The sequence below is a fragment of the Crocuta crocuta genome, unplaced genomic scaffold (assembly GCF_008692635.1).
Source record: "Crocuta crocuta isolate KB4526 unplaced genomic scaffold, BGI_CrCroc_1.0 scaffold230, whole genome shotgun sequence".
Lineage (NCBI taxonomy): Eukaryota > Metazoa > Chordata > Mammalia > Carnivora > Hyaenidae > Crocuta > Crocuta crocuta.
In genome coordinates this window covers 378,231-393,732 of record NW_027527393.1, presented here as the reverse complement: position 1 = coordinate 393,732, position 15,502 = coordinate 378,231, and the positions used below count along the sequence as shown (strand labels likewise).

At 37.4% G+C, this 15,502-nt stretch overlaps 1 protein-coding gene across 1 annotated transcript in view; it reads right to left on the bottom strand.

Annotated features, from left to right (window-relative positions):
* CLVS2 (clavesin 2) overlaps nucleotides 1-15,502 on the bottom strand; it is a 70,021-nt gene that overhangs the window by 13,782 nt on the left and 40,737 nt on the right. The window lies entirely within an intron of this gene.

Sequence of the window (15,502 nt, the reverse complement as noted above, 5' to 3'; positions counted from 1 at the left end):
AGGCGTAAGGAAATCATACGGTATATAAATTTGTTACTCCGCACACTTAAATGAGATTATTTGTATAGTTAAGACAAATAAGAAAGAAGACCCTTACCGCATTAAACATTGTAATGTTCATACCTAAAGGGAAGCAATATGTAATAAAGCAAATCCTTCTCAAGAACAGTTAATTGTTAACTTCAGTATTTTTTTAAATGTTTTATTAATTTCTGAGAGAGAGAGAGACAGCGTGAGCAGGGAGGGTCAGAGAGAGAGGGAGACAGAGAATCTGAAGCAGGCTGCAGGCTCTGAGCCAGCTGTCAGCACAGAGCCCGTCACGGGGCTCCAACCCAAGAGCATGAGATCATGACCTGAGCCAAAGTCGGACGCTCAACTGACTGAGACATCTAGGCGCCCCAACTTCAGCACTTTTAAGAGTGCCATACTTAAGCCTACAAACAGTTAACAGTCATTATAGCCAAGAAGCAGAAATAAATACTTTTATCTATTTGTCAAATACTGAATCTAGTTAGCTAAATGTTGTATTTAAATTATTTATATTTATGTTAAAATGTACCTAATTTAAAATATTTTATTAAAGTTCACTAAAGTCAACTACAATGTGAACACCATCATATTTCAAAGCTCACTTTATCTGATTTTATCAACTTCATTATAAACATTCTGCTTCCCTTATTTCAGCCATAAAAAAGGGGAAACATGCTTAAGCAAAATAAAACCTTAGCGTTGTAGTGTAAGAAATTTGGGGATGTATTTTGCTAGATTAAATTAATTCAAAACCCTTTGAGCTCACCCATAGGAAGAAAACGGGCCTATCAAAAAGCCATCCTCCTCTTCAATGAGAAGGCTTGAGTCTGAAGTCTAGAGAGGTCTTTTCTTCCTACCCATAACCAAATAGACGCATCCCACTCACTCCATACTATGAAGGGAATCCTTAAACTGAATGAATTACAACATCTCACAGTGCACTTGAGGATTCCACATAAATGGACTGATTCTGCTACTAGTTGAAAATTCCACACTAAACTGACTACGAAAGTCTCTTTAAAAAAAAAAAAGGCTATCCCACTAGAAGTCTCTTCTATTATCATGATTTCAAGAGGTATCATGATAACCGGCACACTTCTGGATTTTATTTAGTGCATAAACGGGAACAAAGGAAAAGTAAAGGAACTGAAATAATCAGATGCATTTTTGAATTTAATTTTTTTCTTAAGATTGTCTAGTCAAAAACATGCATGGCATAACTCTATTAAAGTATTTTACTTTTGAGAGGGCACTTAGGAACATTAATAATTAATTAGTGGTTTTGTATATTGGTTTTCAGAGCCAATAAGCATTTTTCTTTTTTTGCAAAGCGATTTCTATCTCTGAGAGTAACACATTATAAAAAGATAACAGTACTGGGTGCCTGGGTGGCTCAGTCAGCTAAGTGTCCAACTCTTTATCTCGACTCAGATCAGGATCTAATAGTTTTGTGAGTCTGAACCCACCATCAGGCTCTGCACTGACTGCATAGAGCCTGCTTGGGATTTCTCTCTTTCTCTCTCTTTCTCTCTGCCCCTTCCCCACTTGCTCTCTGTCTGTCTCTCAATATAAATAAAAATAAACTAAAGAAAAATAAAAATACAACAGTACTTAATAAATAAATAAACTAGAATAACTAAAGATAAAATGTGTCTCCTTTAATGGCAGTGTCTTCTTTCATAAATATGTAGTTTTCATTCATCAAGAAGTTATTACAATAATAGAAATGAATCAGATAGAAATGTAGACATAGTAAGTTTTTAAGTTACGACATTTTCATACATAAAAAGAAAATAATGTGTATACAACGAAGAGAATGCTAAGATAAACACCCATGTGCCCTCCACTCACCTTAGAAGTACAACATGATTGATAACCTTAAAGTTTACTGTATTCCTAGTTTTTGATCTTCTTCTACATTTTAAAATTTATAATTGTATTGCTTATATTTTATTTTATACATATTATGAATATTAAATATTTTATTTGTTCTTTAGTTTAAATTTTATATATTTTATTTTTATATTGTATCTTTTTGCTGGTGTATAAATATATATATATTTATGTATTTATATATGTATATACATATATACATGTCCTTAAAATATATTGTTAAGTTTTCTAACTACTTAAACTTTACAAACTAGTATACATGTCACCTAGTGAAAGTATTCTTCTGTAGTCACATAACATTGTTTTTAAGGTTCCTTGTATTTGAGTTTTCTACATGCATAGCTATAGTTCATTGTCACTATTGTATAGTATACCATTGTATGATACGGCATAATTTATTTTGTCTTGTCAGTGCATGTTGTTTTCCAAATATTTTGTCTGTTTTGCCATCACCAGTACTGCTGCTCTGCAGACATGTCTCTTGGGCATGTTCAAGTGTATATGTAGGGTATACATCTAAAATGTTAACACTGAGTCATAAAGTGTACATACTTTAAATTTACACAATTGGTAATAGCAATTGTATCAATTTATACCACTCCTTCCCCTAGCATGAGGAAAGTTCCAGTTCTTCCACATACCACACTTGGTACTGTCAATCTGCTTAATTTTGCCGTTTTATTGGGTATAAAAAAGATTCCACTTAACTTTAATTCTCTGGTTACTTGGTCTTTGCTTATTTTAATTTCATCATTAATAACATAACCATTTAATACATGGTATTTTGTTTCTTAGTCCTTGAGCACCTGAATTTGTTTACTGTCTCTGCTAACCTTGTTTATGGTGAACTCACTTTTGGCTAATGTTAATCACTGGGAATCCTGAAGGAGCTGGCTCAAGGATGCTTTTCTCCAGATGGGATCTGTATCAGCTCCTACTCAGTGCCATCAATCTAGTTTGGCTTTAATTTAATTTCCCATCTTAGGGTTTCTCTGATTGTACAGTGTATAATCAAATCTCAGCCTCATATGAGATAATTATGGCCTCAGACTATCACAGAAGATAATTACCATTATTATTAAAACCAATATTATTATTACTATTATTTTTCCACCTGTTTATAGGAGAGACAGAGAGGTTTACCTAAAGGTTTCTGAGCCAGCAGAGATTTTCCTAGCACAAACCTTCCCTAAGGATGTCACACATGGAGGAATGCAAAATCTCACATCTAGTCCCCCGTCCCCAATTTGCCCTGAGCAAGTACAAGTCTACTCTCTGCTTCTGTCCACCCACACCCTAAGCAATCATTACACTCTAAATCTATAGATTCCCGCTGCAGCCAACATTTACCTCAAGAACCACCCAGGATTCCCTTATTCTCCTGGGCTTTTTTGTTTGTTTGTTTGTTTGTTTGTTTGTTTTGCCTTTTTTTTTTTCAGGAGACTTTGTGTTCTTGCCTCAGGGTCCAGGGGCAGGTGAGGGGTAGGTGTGATTCTTTTGCTGTGATTTATCTAACACCTTTGTGTTTCCTGGCAGGAAGATCTTCCAAGAAATTTTAACCTACTGCGTTACCCTGAAGCAAAACTACTTACAATGCTTTTAAAACATACTCTTGAATGAGCATTTAATCTCTAGAACAAAACTGAATAAACACTAGCTATCAAGTTTTATGCCAACTGTTTTTAGCACAGTGATTTTTAAACGGCGAATCACATGGAGGCCATGCTTCTTCTATTGAAAAATGAATATGCGCACATATACACAAAACTTACAGGAGTTCATGGGCTTTCTTGAGCATATCTTTAGATAAAGAATGGCATAATCAGTACCAAATCACAGTTGAGACAGGGTGAAGGAGAAGGAAAACGCTGACTTTGCAATCAAATTAATCCAGGTTAAAATTCTGATTTAGTGGCTTCTCTCAGGCATCAAAGTCCAAAACAAGGATGACATAATCCTCGATTCCTTCCTTCTCGTTACTGTGATGCCCTTGTTTCCTTCCTCTTCCTCTTCTCCTTGTGGTATTATAATCATACATATGTTAAACCTTCCTTAGTTATCTTCCAGTCCTTGGATACTTTGTGCCATTTTTTTTCAGTGTTCCCTGTCTTTGCATTTCAGTTTTGGACGTGTCTATTGATAGATTCTCAAGCTCAGAGATTCTTTCTTTAGCCATGTCCAGTCTAACAGTAACTCCATCAAAGGCATTCTTCATTTGTTGTAGCTTTTTTGATCTCTGGATATCTTTTTTTTTTTTTCTTTCTTAGACTTTCCATTTCTCTGCTTATACTATCCGTTTTTGTATGTTGTCTAATTTATCCATTAGAGCTGTTTGCTATGTCTCTTCAAGTTCTGCCTTTGGACTTTTTTTAGTATACTTTATAATTTTTTTCTTGATAGCCAGACATGATGTACCAGATAAAAGGAACTGCTGTAAATTGGCCTCCTGTGATGTGGTAGTGAGGTGTCATGGGAGGGAAGTGTTCCACAGTCCTCTGATTAGGTCTTTTCATGAGTCTCTGCCGCTGGATGTGAGCTCCCAAGTGTTTCTTACTTGTTTGTTTGTTTGTTTGTTTGTTTCTCCTCCCTTACGTGGGACAGGTAGCCTAGAGTAGAGTATTTCCCTTCTGCCACTGGAAGGCTGGAGCTGGGTATCTCCCTACCCCCAGGTCAGGTAGGTTCTAATAATACCCTTGCAGATTAGGCTCCTGTTAACTAGCTTCTCCTGAGGGCAAGCCCTCTTAGGAACAGAGGAGGGCACGTGTTGTGATGAGCACCAGGTGTTGTATGTAAGTGCTGAATCACTACATTCTATACCTGAAATTAATAATACACTGTGTGTTAACTAAGTGGAATTTAAATTAAAACTCAGACGAAAAACAACAACAACAAAAACAACAGAGTGCTCTGGCATATTTTAAAGGGTTTCTTCTCCTTTCCCCCTGATAGAAACACAAGGGAATTTTTCTCTAATATTTATTGTGAGAACTTGGTCCAGCTTCTGGAAGTAAATCTCACAGAAGTGTGGATGTTCCCCTATGACTGGACCCCCCGGAATTTTTAACTCTCAGCCTCATTCCCAATGAGACTCCAGTAATTTGTCATTTAAATTTCATGATATTCCAGCTGGACACTGATTCTCACAATGGTTTGTCTCCTGTTAAGAGTCTATGCTCCAGGAAACCAAGGCTCCCTATCTGCCCTTCCAGTCTTGTTAATAGTGGTTTCCCTGATGCCTCACCTCTCTTGTGAATCTAAGAAGAGCTATTGATTTTTCAGTAGGTTCAGTTGTTTACTTGTTGTTAAGACAAGGTGGCAACTTCCAAGCTTCTTACAAACAGAACTGGGAACCAGAAGTCTGATTCTCTCACTTCCAATCATGCCCTTAGCCCTTCAATATTTACATTCTCAGCTCTGTGTAGGTTCATATTTTCATATTTACCCTCATGACCACAATAAAACCCCAAACCCACTGTGCCCCCTCCCCTGCTTGGCACCACGTCACTTCCCTGCAGACTCTTCATGTCTGTTTATGTTCATGTGCACTTTTATAGCTTGTTGGCTTTGTTCTCTCTCACGTGCCTGGCAGGGACTTCCCTCCTTTTTTGGATTTTCTTCTTGTGCTGATCTCTTAAGGCGTAGCTCAGGCAACACCATCTCAAGGAAGCTCTTTTCCATCTTTTCTCTCATTTTCCCATACCTATTCTCTCTGGAAAGTCCATTCTCTGTCATCATGAGCACAGTGCCCAAGTCTCTCACCATATGTGCCAAATGACCCTGAAATTGTCTATTTGTCTGACTCCATGACTAAGCTCTGAGCTCTTTGGGTACTTGATTGTGTGTTGTATACGATTTGTTGGTGCTGGGCCTGGCATCCATTTCCACCTACTTCATGCCCCACCCAATAGGGAAGGAGATGGAAGGCTAAAACATAAGAACTTTACAGCTGGGATTCTAAATAACAGTTTGTCTGTCAATGAGAGGCCCTTGAGCAACATTTAAAGAGCCAACCATTACATTTACATACAGAGGCCACCATCACATTTTTGCTGTAGTGGCAGCTGCTAGGCAAGCTCTAGAGGTGCAATTATTTATGGCAGTATCGAACACTACCTTCCACTTTCCAGGCGGCACTTTGTAGGGTGAGAGATGGCCGTAGTGAGAAGGTGGAGACAGCAGTTTCTTCACCTCTGGATCACTTCTGCACGGTTGTGATCTCAGAACCAAGAAAGCAGACAGTCCACTAATGACATTGTCGTCCCTCCCATTTTCCAATGAAGTTTTAAAGCATGAGCTCCCTGTGTTTAAATCCATTTGTCCTTGAACTATCCAGAGAGATTTCTGTTTTGTGTACTGAACTCAGATCCAGATTGCGTGTTTCATCTTCACATTCCCAACATTTTGAAAACACATGTATGTGTGCGTGGGTCTGTATGTTTGTGTATATTTCCTATAGCAAAGCTAGGTGGATGTTTCTTGAAAAGACTAGATTCTGATATTTTTTGTTTAAGTAAACTATTTAAGTAAACTGAACCACAATTTCCTTATCTGCAAAATGGAAACATTTAATAGGACTGCTAATAGCCAGCCATAGCTGTTAGCCATTAAACACACTTCCTAGGTACTAGACTACCATATTAACTATCTATTTTTTTTACTCTATACATGTGGAAATGACCATGGAGGCAATTTTATAATGTGGTTAAAAGAGCAGTTGTTTGGTCCTAAAACACTGCATAGTATAAAACAATAATCAAAATAACAGCATACAACATGCTGATCATTGTCTACTGGTCACAATGTTATTCACTGAAGACAATGAAATCAGAAACATATTGCAATTAGTGAAAGTGCTGCCAAGATAAGTTGAAGAAATTTAACAGAATTTCTACCTTCTGAAAGCTTTTGGCAATTCACCTGCTTCCATTCATTTTCCTCTTGAGTGGTGCACTTTGTTGTGCTGGCTGCACAGATTATCTTGCCTGAATGCTTGAGTTAATGGAAACTTGGCCCACCAAAGCTCCAGTGAAATTCAACATTTCTTCAAGCCTCTGTTGACCATATGTTCAAATAAATATCTTTCTTTGGGAGAAGATGGATTTGGAAGTACTCCCTTCATGCAATATGTGAGTGTCCTTAAAAGTTGATTGCTATTGCAAACAATTACAAAATGATATCAATCAAAGCAAAACCTCTACCTTCTCCTTATTGGCATATAAACACTATAGACACTGGCACTATGGGCACTATATAGAGAGGTAAATATATGTATATGTATCAAATATCCGTAAGTTATTCATATATTCCTAGCAAATATATGTATGCCTTACATGTCTAGTCATTGAAAAAGGAAATTAGAAAATGAGCTATTAATATACTATTGAATTTTTAAAATGACTCTGATGAAATAAAAAATGTTAGGATAATACTATTACAAGTAAATTGTTAGATTTGAAGACAATATAAATCAAAATAATTTCTGGTGCAATCACAGTACAGTTTGTAGTCAAAACATGAACAAAATGAACTTTTCCATGAGAATTAAATCCACGACTTTGGTCTTGTTTCACAAGACTGTCTAGGGTTCCTAAAATGATCAAGTGTGCTAAGAAGTGTCCTCCGTGTGAACATAGGCAAAAATTGCATTTGTAACTCACTCATTCAAAACCAAATTCATTAGCCTTTTGTTAAAAATATAATTTGTTGTCAAATTGGCTAACATACAGTTTGTGCAGTGTGCTCTTAGTTTTGTGGGTAGATTCCCATGATTCATCACTTACATACAACACCCAGTGCTCATCCCAACAAGTGCCCTCCTCAATGTCCACCACCCATTTTCCCCTCTTCCCCACCACCATCAAACCTCATTAGCCATTTTTCCATGTTTGTTTTTCTTTTCTACCTTTACTATACTTTTATGAAGCACATAATTTCAACGATTAAATGCACTTTGGCAAAGTGCATATAGTGATAAGTCGTAGCACCCAACACCTAGAAATTACGCTTTTAATATCATAACTCTATCTCTAAAAGTATACTGAGATTAAAAATATTGCACTATTCTGTTAATGCTTTTAGTATAATTAGAGAACATGATTATTGTAGAAATTCTGAACATCATATAATCTATAAGAAAAAAAGCTACTCATAACCTTACCAACCAGAGACAAAAAAAAAAAATACTTCAAGTATCTTGGTGTATGCTTCCAATTTTTTTCAGGTAAGCTTTATACAGATGACATGAAATTCAATCTAAAAGCCTGGAATTCTGAGAATAATTATGAAAATAATTTTTACAATGCCTGATAGGTATATTATATACATATAGTTTCTAAAAATATGCCCAGGTATAGAAAGTAGAAGGTGACTATTATAGCAGATGGTACTACTAGTTCCTTAGATCTTATCAATATTTCCTTCAGATATGTTTAAACTTATTGAGACTGGTCTGCTTTACAAAGAAGTGTTACGAAGAGGAGAAGCTGGGGAAGGCATCCCTCAGGAGGATAGATCTAAAAGGCAACCTTGAAGAGCACTGAAGAGAATAGACTGGAAATGTAAAAGTGACTAGTGAAAGGTTACCATTATGGAGAATACAGATCTAACATTTTGGATGGTTGTAGGAAAGCCTCAATTAAGAGTTCTGTTAATAGAGAATTGAGAAACTTTTATTTAAAAAAAAAAAAGTCCTCTTGGCCAATCTAGTAAAGAAAATCAAGGCATTGCAAAAAAAAAAAAGGAGAAAACACTGATGTGCCTTGACATGGTAACCACGCCATATTTTCCTAAATATGTCTTTTGAGGGTATTCTTTCTAGCTGGTATAATAGCATTTGTATAGTTCTATCTACCTTTTTGTTGTGTGTGTGTGTGTGTGTGTGTGTGTTTAAATAGTTTATTGTCAAGTTGGTTTCCATATAACACCCAGTGCTCATCCCAACAAGTGCCCATCACCCGCCTTCCCCTTCTCCCACACCCATCAGCCCTCAGTTTGTTCTCAGCATTCAAGAGTTTCTAATGGTTTGCCTCCCTCCCTCTCGCCCACTATTTTCCCCATTCTTCTCCTCCATGGTCCTCTGTTAAGTTCCTCCTAATCCACCTATACGTGCAAACATATGGTATTTGTCCTCCTCTGCCTGACTTATTTCTCTCAGCATAACACCCTCAAGTTCCATCCGTGTTGCCACACATGGCCAGATTTCATTCTTTCTCATTGCCATGTAGTATTTCATTGTATAGATAAACCACATCTTCTGGATCCATTCATNTCTTTTTTTGTTTTCTGTATTGTTTATTTCTGCTGTGATTTTTATTATTTCTCTTCTCCTACTGGGTTCGGGTTCTCTTATTACTCTCCTAGTTCCTTTAGGTCAGCTGTTAGATTTTGTACTTGCACTTTTTCTAATTTCTTGAAATAGGCTTGGAGTGTAATGTACTTTCCTCTTAGGACTGCCTTTGCCACATCCTAAGAGGAAGTTGTTTTAATTGTTGTATTTTCATTTTCATTCTTTTCCATATATTTTTAAATTTCTTCTCTAATTGTCTGATTGGCCCATTTGTTCTTTAGTGGGGTGTCCTTTAACTTCCATGTTTTTGGAGGTTTCCCAGACTTCTTTCTGTGGTTGGTTGATTTCAAGTTTCATAGCATTGTGATCTGAAAGTGTCGATGGAATGATCTCAATTCTTTTATATTTATTGAGGGCTGCTTTATGTCCCAGTATGTGATCTATCTTAGAGAATGTGCCATGCACACTTGAGAAGAAAGTGAATTCCATGGCCTCAGGATGTAGAGTTCTAAATATATCTGTCAGGTCCATCTGGTCCAATGTGTCATTCAAGTTCATTGTTTCTTTAGTGACTTTCTGTCTAGTTGATCTATCCATTCAACTAGACAGTTAAGTATTTAATACTTAAATACACTTTAACATTTAAATACAACACTTAAATTTAACACTTAAATACAAGTGGAGTATTTAAGTCCCCTACTATTAGCACATTCTTATCCATAAGATTGTTTCTGTTTGTGATTAATTGTTTTATGTATTTGGGTTCTCCTGTATTTGGTGCATAGACATTTATAATTGTTAACTCTTCCTGATGGATAGACCCTACAATTATTATACAATGCTCTTCTTTATTCCATGTTACTGCCTTTACTTTAAAGTCCAGTTTGTCTGATATAAGTACAGCTACTCCAGCTTTCTTTTGACTTCCAGTAGCATGATAGATATTTCTCCATCCCCTTCCTTTCAATCTGAAGGTGTCCTCAGGTCTAAAATGAGTTTCTTGTAATCAGCAAATAGATGGATTTTGCTTTTTTATCTATTCTGCTACTCTGTCTTCCGATTGGAGTATTTAGTCCGTTTACATTCAGTGTTATTATTGAAAAATATGGGTTTAGAGTCATTGTGTTCTTTGTAGGATTCATGCTTGTGGTGTCTCTTGTACCTTGCGTTCCTTGTAACATTTCCCTCATAGAGTCCTCCTCAGGATTTCTTGTAGGGCTGGTTTAGTGGTGATGAATTCTTTCAATTTTTGTTTATTTGGGAAGACTTTTATCTCTCCTATTCTGAATGACAGGCTTGTTGGATAGAGGATTCTTGGCTGCATATTTTTTTCTGTTTATCACATTGAAGATTTCCTGCCATTCCTTTCCTGCCAAGTTTCAGTAGATAGGTCTGTGACCACTCTGATAGGTTTCCCTTTGTATGTTANTGTGTTCTTTGTAGGATTCATGCTTGTGGTGTCTCTTGTACCTTGCGTTCCTTGTAACATTTCCCTCATAGAGTCCTCCTCAGGATTTCTTGTAGGGCTGGTTTAGTGGTGATGAATTCTTTCAATTTTTGTTTATTTGGGAAGACTGTTATCTCTCCTATTCTGAATGACAGGCTTGTTGGATAGAGGATTCTTGGCTGCATATTTTTTTCTGTTTATCACATTGAAGATTTCCTGCCATTCCTTTCCTGCCAAGTTTCAGTAGATAGGTCTGTGACCACTCTGATAGGTTTCCTTTTATATGTTAGGGCCCTTTTATCCCTCGCTGCTTTTAGAATTCTTTCTTTGTCCTTATATTTTGCCAGTTTCACTATGATATGTCATGCAGAAGATCGATTCAAGTTATGTCTGAAGGGAGTTCTCTGTGCCTCTTGGATTTCAATGTCTATTTCCTTCCCCATATTGGGGAAGTTCTCAGCTATAATTTGTTCAAGGCCTCCTTCAGTGCCTTTCCCTCTCTCTTCCTCTTCTGGAATTTCTATGATATGGATATTGTTTCATTTGATTGTATCACTCGGCTCTAGAACTTTCCTTTCATGTTCCTGAATCAGTTTATCTCTCTTTTTCTGTTTTCTCTTCTTTTATAATTGTGTCTTCTAATTTAGGAAATTCTCTCTGCCTCTTCAATCTGCTCATTGGACGCCTCCATTTTATTATGCATCTCATTTATAGCATTTTATAATTCATCACAACTATTTTTAAGCTCCATAGTCTTTGTTGCAATAGTTTCTCTTATGTCTTCCATGCCTTTTTCAGTGATTAATTTTATGACTATTGTTCTAAATTCTTGTTCAGTTATGTTGCTTATATCTGTTTTGAGCAGTTCTTTAGCTGTCATTTCTTCCTGGAATTTCTTTAGAGGATAGTTCTTCTGTTTCATCATTTTGGCTAGCTTTCTGTCTCTTGTTAGTTTTAAAAGCTTGTTATGCACTCTGCACCTGCAAGTGCTGCTGTATTAAAGAAGGCTCTTTGACTGTCCAGGGCCTGTCTGTTCAGGAAGTGTTCTTCGAATAGTGTCTCTTGGTCTCTCTTGTTGAGTCTTTGGTTATTTCCCTACTGGTAGTGGTATTTGGGACTCTCCACCATGTGTACCTGGCTTGTTTCTTGAGGTAGCCCTGGAAAATAAAACAAACATACAAAACACAGGGAACAAAGGCACGCAACGCACAGACAAATCCAACAAACAAGCAAACTAAAAAGGAAAATAAAAAAGAAAAAATAGAAAAGAAAAATAAAAGAAGAAAAGAAATGAAAAAAGAAAAAACCCAAAAGACAAAGGACAGTCTAAAAGCATAAAACCAGAATTCCCAGCTACAGATAAAGAGCAGGGTGTATGCAGTGCTGATGGTAGAGCATATACAAAGAGAAAAATGACAGGGTGGGGAGAAAGTGAAATTGGATAATGACCAGGCATAGAGATAAATAGGCTTAATTCAAAAAGAGAAAGAGGAGAATATGGTAAGAGGTGAAGAGAAAGAAATGAAGATAATGTTACTCAGAGAAACTATATAGTCTGATTACTCCAGAGAGAGAGAGATAGAAAGGTAGTGGTGGAGGTGTAGAATACACATCGAGGGAATGGATTAAATGTGACTGTTTAAGCAAACCAATGACCAGAGTGCCCGGTCTAGCAGAGGGGAGGGATATGAATGAGACAAGGGAAAATATATCTGAATAGAAAGAATTGATCTAGAATTAATCATGGCAGGGTATCCATGTTGGTCTTGTCCCGGGTCCAGTAAAACATTAAGCAGCACTCTAGCAGGGATGGGCATAGTTTAGTGTAGGCGGGTCTTAGCCTCCACTGAGGTCTTGTGGGCCACTCCCTGAGGTCTCGCCCTTCTGGTTGTAGGGAAAAAACTGTAGCGCCTCAGTCCCCTCTTGAACCAAGCGTTGCAACTCACTCTTTTGGATCCGATCTCCCTGTGCCACGGGCGTAGCCAAGGTGTGCTGTGTCCTATGTCTCAAGCCACTCCTCATTTCTACATCTTAGTCTGCACACTTCATTGATACCGCCGGAAACATAAACCTGCAGGCCGAGTCCTCCCAAGCATTTTCAAGACGGCGCTTCCCCTTTGGGGATCGAGTGAGAAGAATGGGGGAGTGGTTTCAGGCCGCTTCCCACCCCCCCCCATGGAGCTGGGTAGCAGAGGAGCAGTTTCTCCTGGCACCTCCTGGAACCAGGGTGTCCAGCTCAAAGTCAGCTCCACAGCTGGGAACCGGATTACTCTCTGTCCTGAGCCAAGGTTTCTCTCTTCTCCAGGGACAGGGACAGTTCTTTGAGCAGTTTCAGCCGCTCTTTCTTTTCCCCTCAACTCACCACAGTTACCTGCAAAGGGGGCTTCCTCCCCTCCCTCTGTGTCTCCGGGCCTGGCCCATTTATATCTTCCCCAGTTCGCACTCATGCACCTATAAGGTTGTTTTCTCAGCCGTCTCTGTCTCCATTTCCTCCCAAACTCCTGCAATTTTGTAAGGGTTTCTATGGCTTTAGGCCTTCTCCGTTTGAGAGATTGGGGCGAGTGAAATGTAGCTCCCTACTTCTCCACCATCTTGCCTCCAATCTTCTATCTACCTTTTTAAATGAATGTGGTTTATCTATACCATGGAAGACTACATGGCAATGAGAAACAATGAAATCTGGCCATGTGTAGCAACATGGATGGACCCTGAGGGTGTTATGCTGAGCGAAATAAGTCAGGCAGAGAAGGACAAATATCGTAGGTTTGCACGTATAGGAGGATTAGGAGGAACTCAACTGAGGAACGAGGGGGAGAAGAAGGACGGAAATGGTGGGGGAAAGGGAGAGAGGCAAACCATGAGAGACTCTTGAATGCTGACAAAAACTGAGGACTGATGGATGTGGGGGGGAGGGGGATGGGCATGGAGGAGGGCACTTGTGGGGATGAGCACTGGGTGTTATATGGAAACCAACATGACAATAAACTATTTGTAAAAAAAAAATAAAAAAATAAAAAAATAAAAAAATAAATAAATGAATGTTGTATAAGCTATTTGTATACATAACCTACCTATCTTGTAAAAGGTTAAGGTTTCTGAAGACAGTCATGTTTGCTCTAGTTCCAAAGCCCTGCTTCCACTCCCCACCTCTAGGATTCTGTGCAGTGTCTAGAACTAAAGAGATGGAGCTACACGTGTAATCTTATATATGTAGCCTCATCAATACTGGACAGGCAGACCTAGGCAAGTCATTCCATTGCCTTCATGAGGGAAACAAGGATTTTTACCAAAATATTCTAACTAGCATATTTTGCCAGCTTGAGAGAAAACAGTCAGGACAGTATTTAATGACCAGCTCATTGGCATGTCTTTCTCCATGCCTGCTTCATAACTGGTAATGAGCCATGTGTAAATAGAGGCAAATAACCGATTGAAAACAAAGGCTCTTGACCTGGTACAGAGAGACAACAGTTTAAACTGGGGTTGTACAAATGCAGAAGGGATGCTTCACATCCAACCTCTTAATTTCTAAATGCCCATTAAAACCTTATGCTATCCAGGTAGGCAGACAATAAAGGAGCTGGGTTAGATGCAATGTATTGTGTAAGAAACAAAATTTCACCCAAATAGATAATTGCTCTGTCATGTAGGGAAAGAATAATTATTAACATTTTCTACAGTTTACTTAACACTTGAAAGGGAAAAAAATAATTAAATGGTTAAAAAATGAATAGTCAATTCTTGTTAGAGGAAACAAGTCAGCCTTCAAAAATATATCACACTGTATTTCAAAACAAGCACTTAGCAAGCCTTTCTATCTGATGAGCAATCTCTGAAACAAAACGCACATAAATTACAGGCTTAAAATTTAATGATTCCTCAGAAAAGAATATCATGATTTTAATAAGTATTTTAAGAAACATGGATTAACTGTGATGGATCATTTAAAAAAAGTAATTAATAATATACATTAATTTTTCATTAATATTATTTTTAGAATTAAAAAATTTTAAGATATGAAGGGCACCTGGGTGTCTCAGTCTGTTGAGAGTCTCATTTCTGCTGGGGTAATAATCTCATGGTTCGTGGGTTCAAGCACTATGTCAGGCTCTCTGACTGTCAGAGCAGAGCCTGCTTTGGATCCTCTTTCCCCTCTTTTTACCCCCCAACCCCAGCATAAATAAATAAACATTAAAAAAAATTTTTTAAATTTTAAGATATGAATAAAATTTGAATTGATTTTGCCTTTCCAAATGGTAAAATCCTAATCTAAATATGCAGTAAAATAAATATACTTTCTTAGATTAAATTTTTCAATTTAAAAATAATGTCCCTATTTGTATTTGCATACTTTACATACATAATATCTGTTTGTTTTCAGACATCTGGCAAAATATCAGCTATTGTTTAAATTGTTTACCATGAATACAACTGTGTCAACATGTAGATCTCTTAAGGGTGATCAACAGAATGTGCTCTACCCAAAGGCAAATACATATCATTCCTGACATTTCCACTTAAAAAATAACCATCTCCCCCTATCCTATATACGTTAATATTTAGCTAATGAAGACTGTGACTCCTAGTAATTTTCTTTTGCTCTGCCATTCTTTTATAAAATCCAGTTCCCATTGTAGAGTTGTACTAGATTTGCTCTTTTTCAGTTTTGTCTGAGGGTGTCCTCTGGTTTAATTTTTAAGTTAATTAGAAATGATGCCCATGTACAATGATGCTGCCTGCTGGACATTCTCCTTTATAGAGTGCATAGAAGAAAGCATAAAGGGACTTATTGAAGGGCTATGTCTTCTCAACACCAATTACTAGGAAACCTGCCATAGGATTCTAAG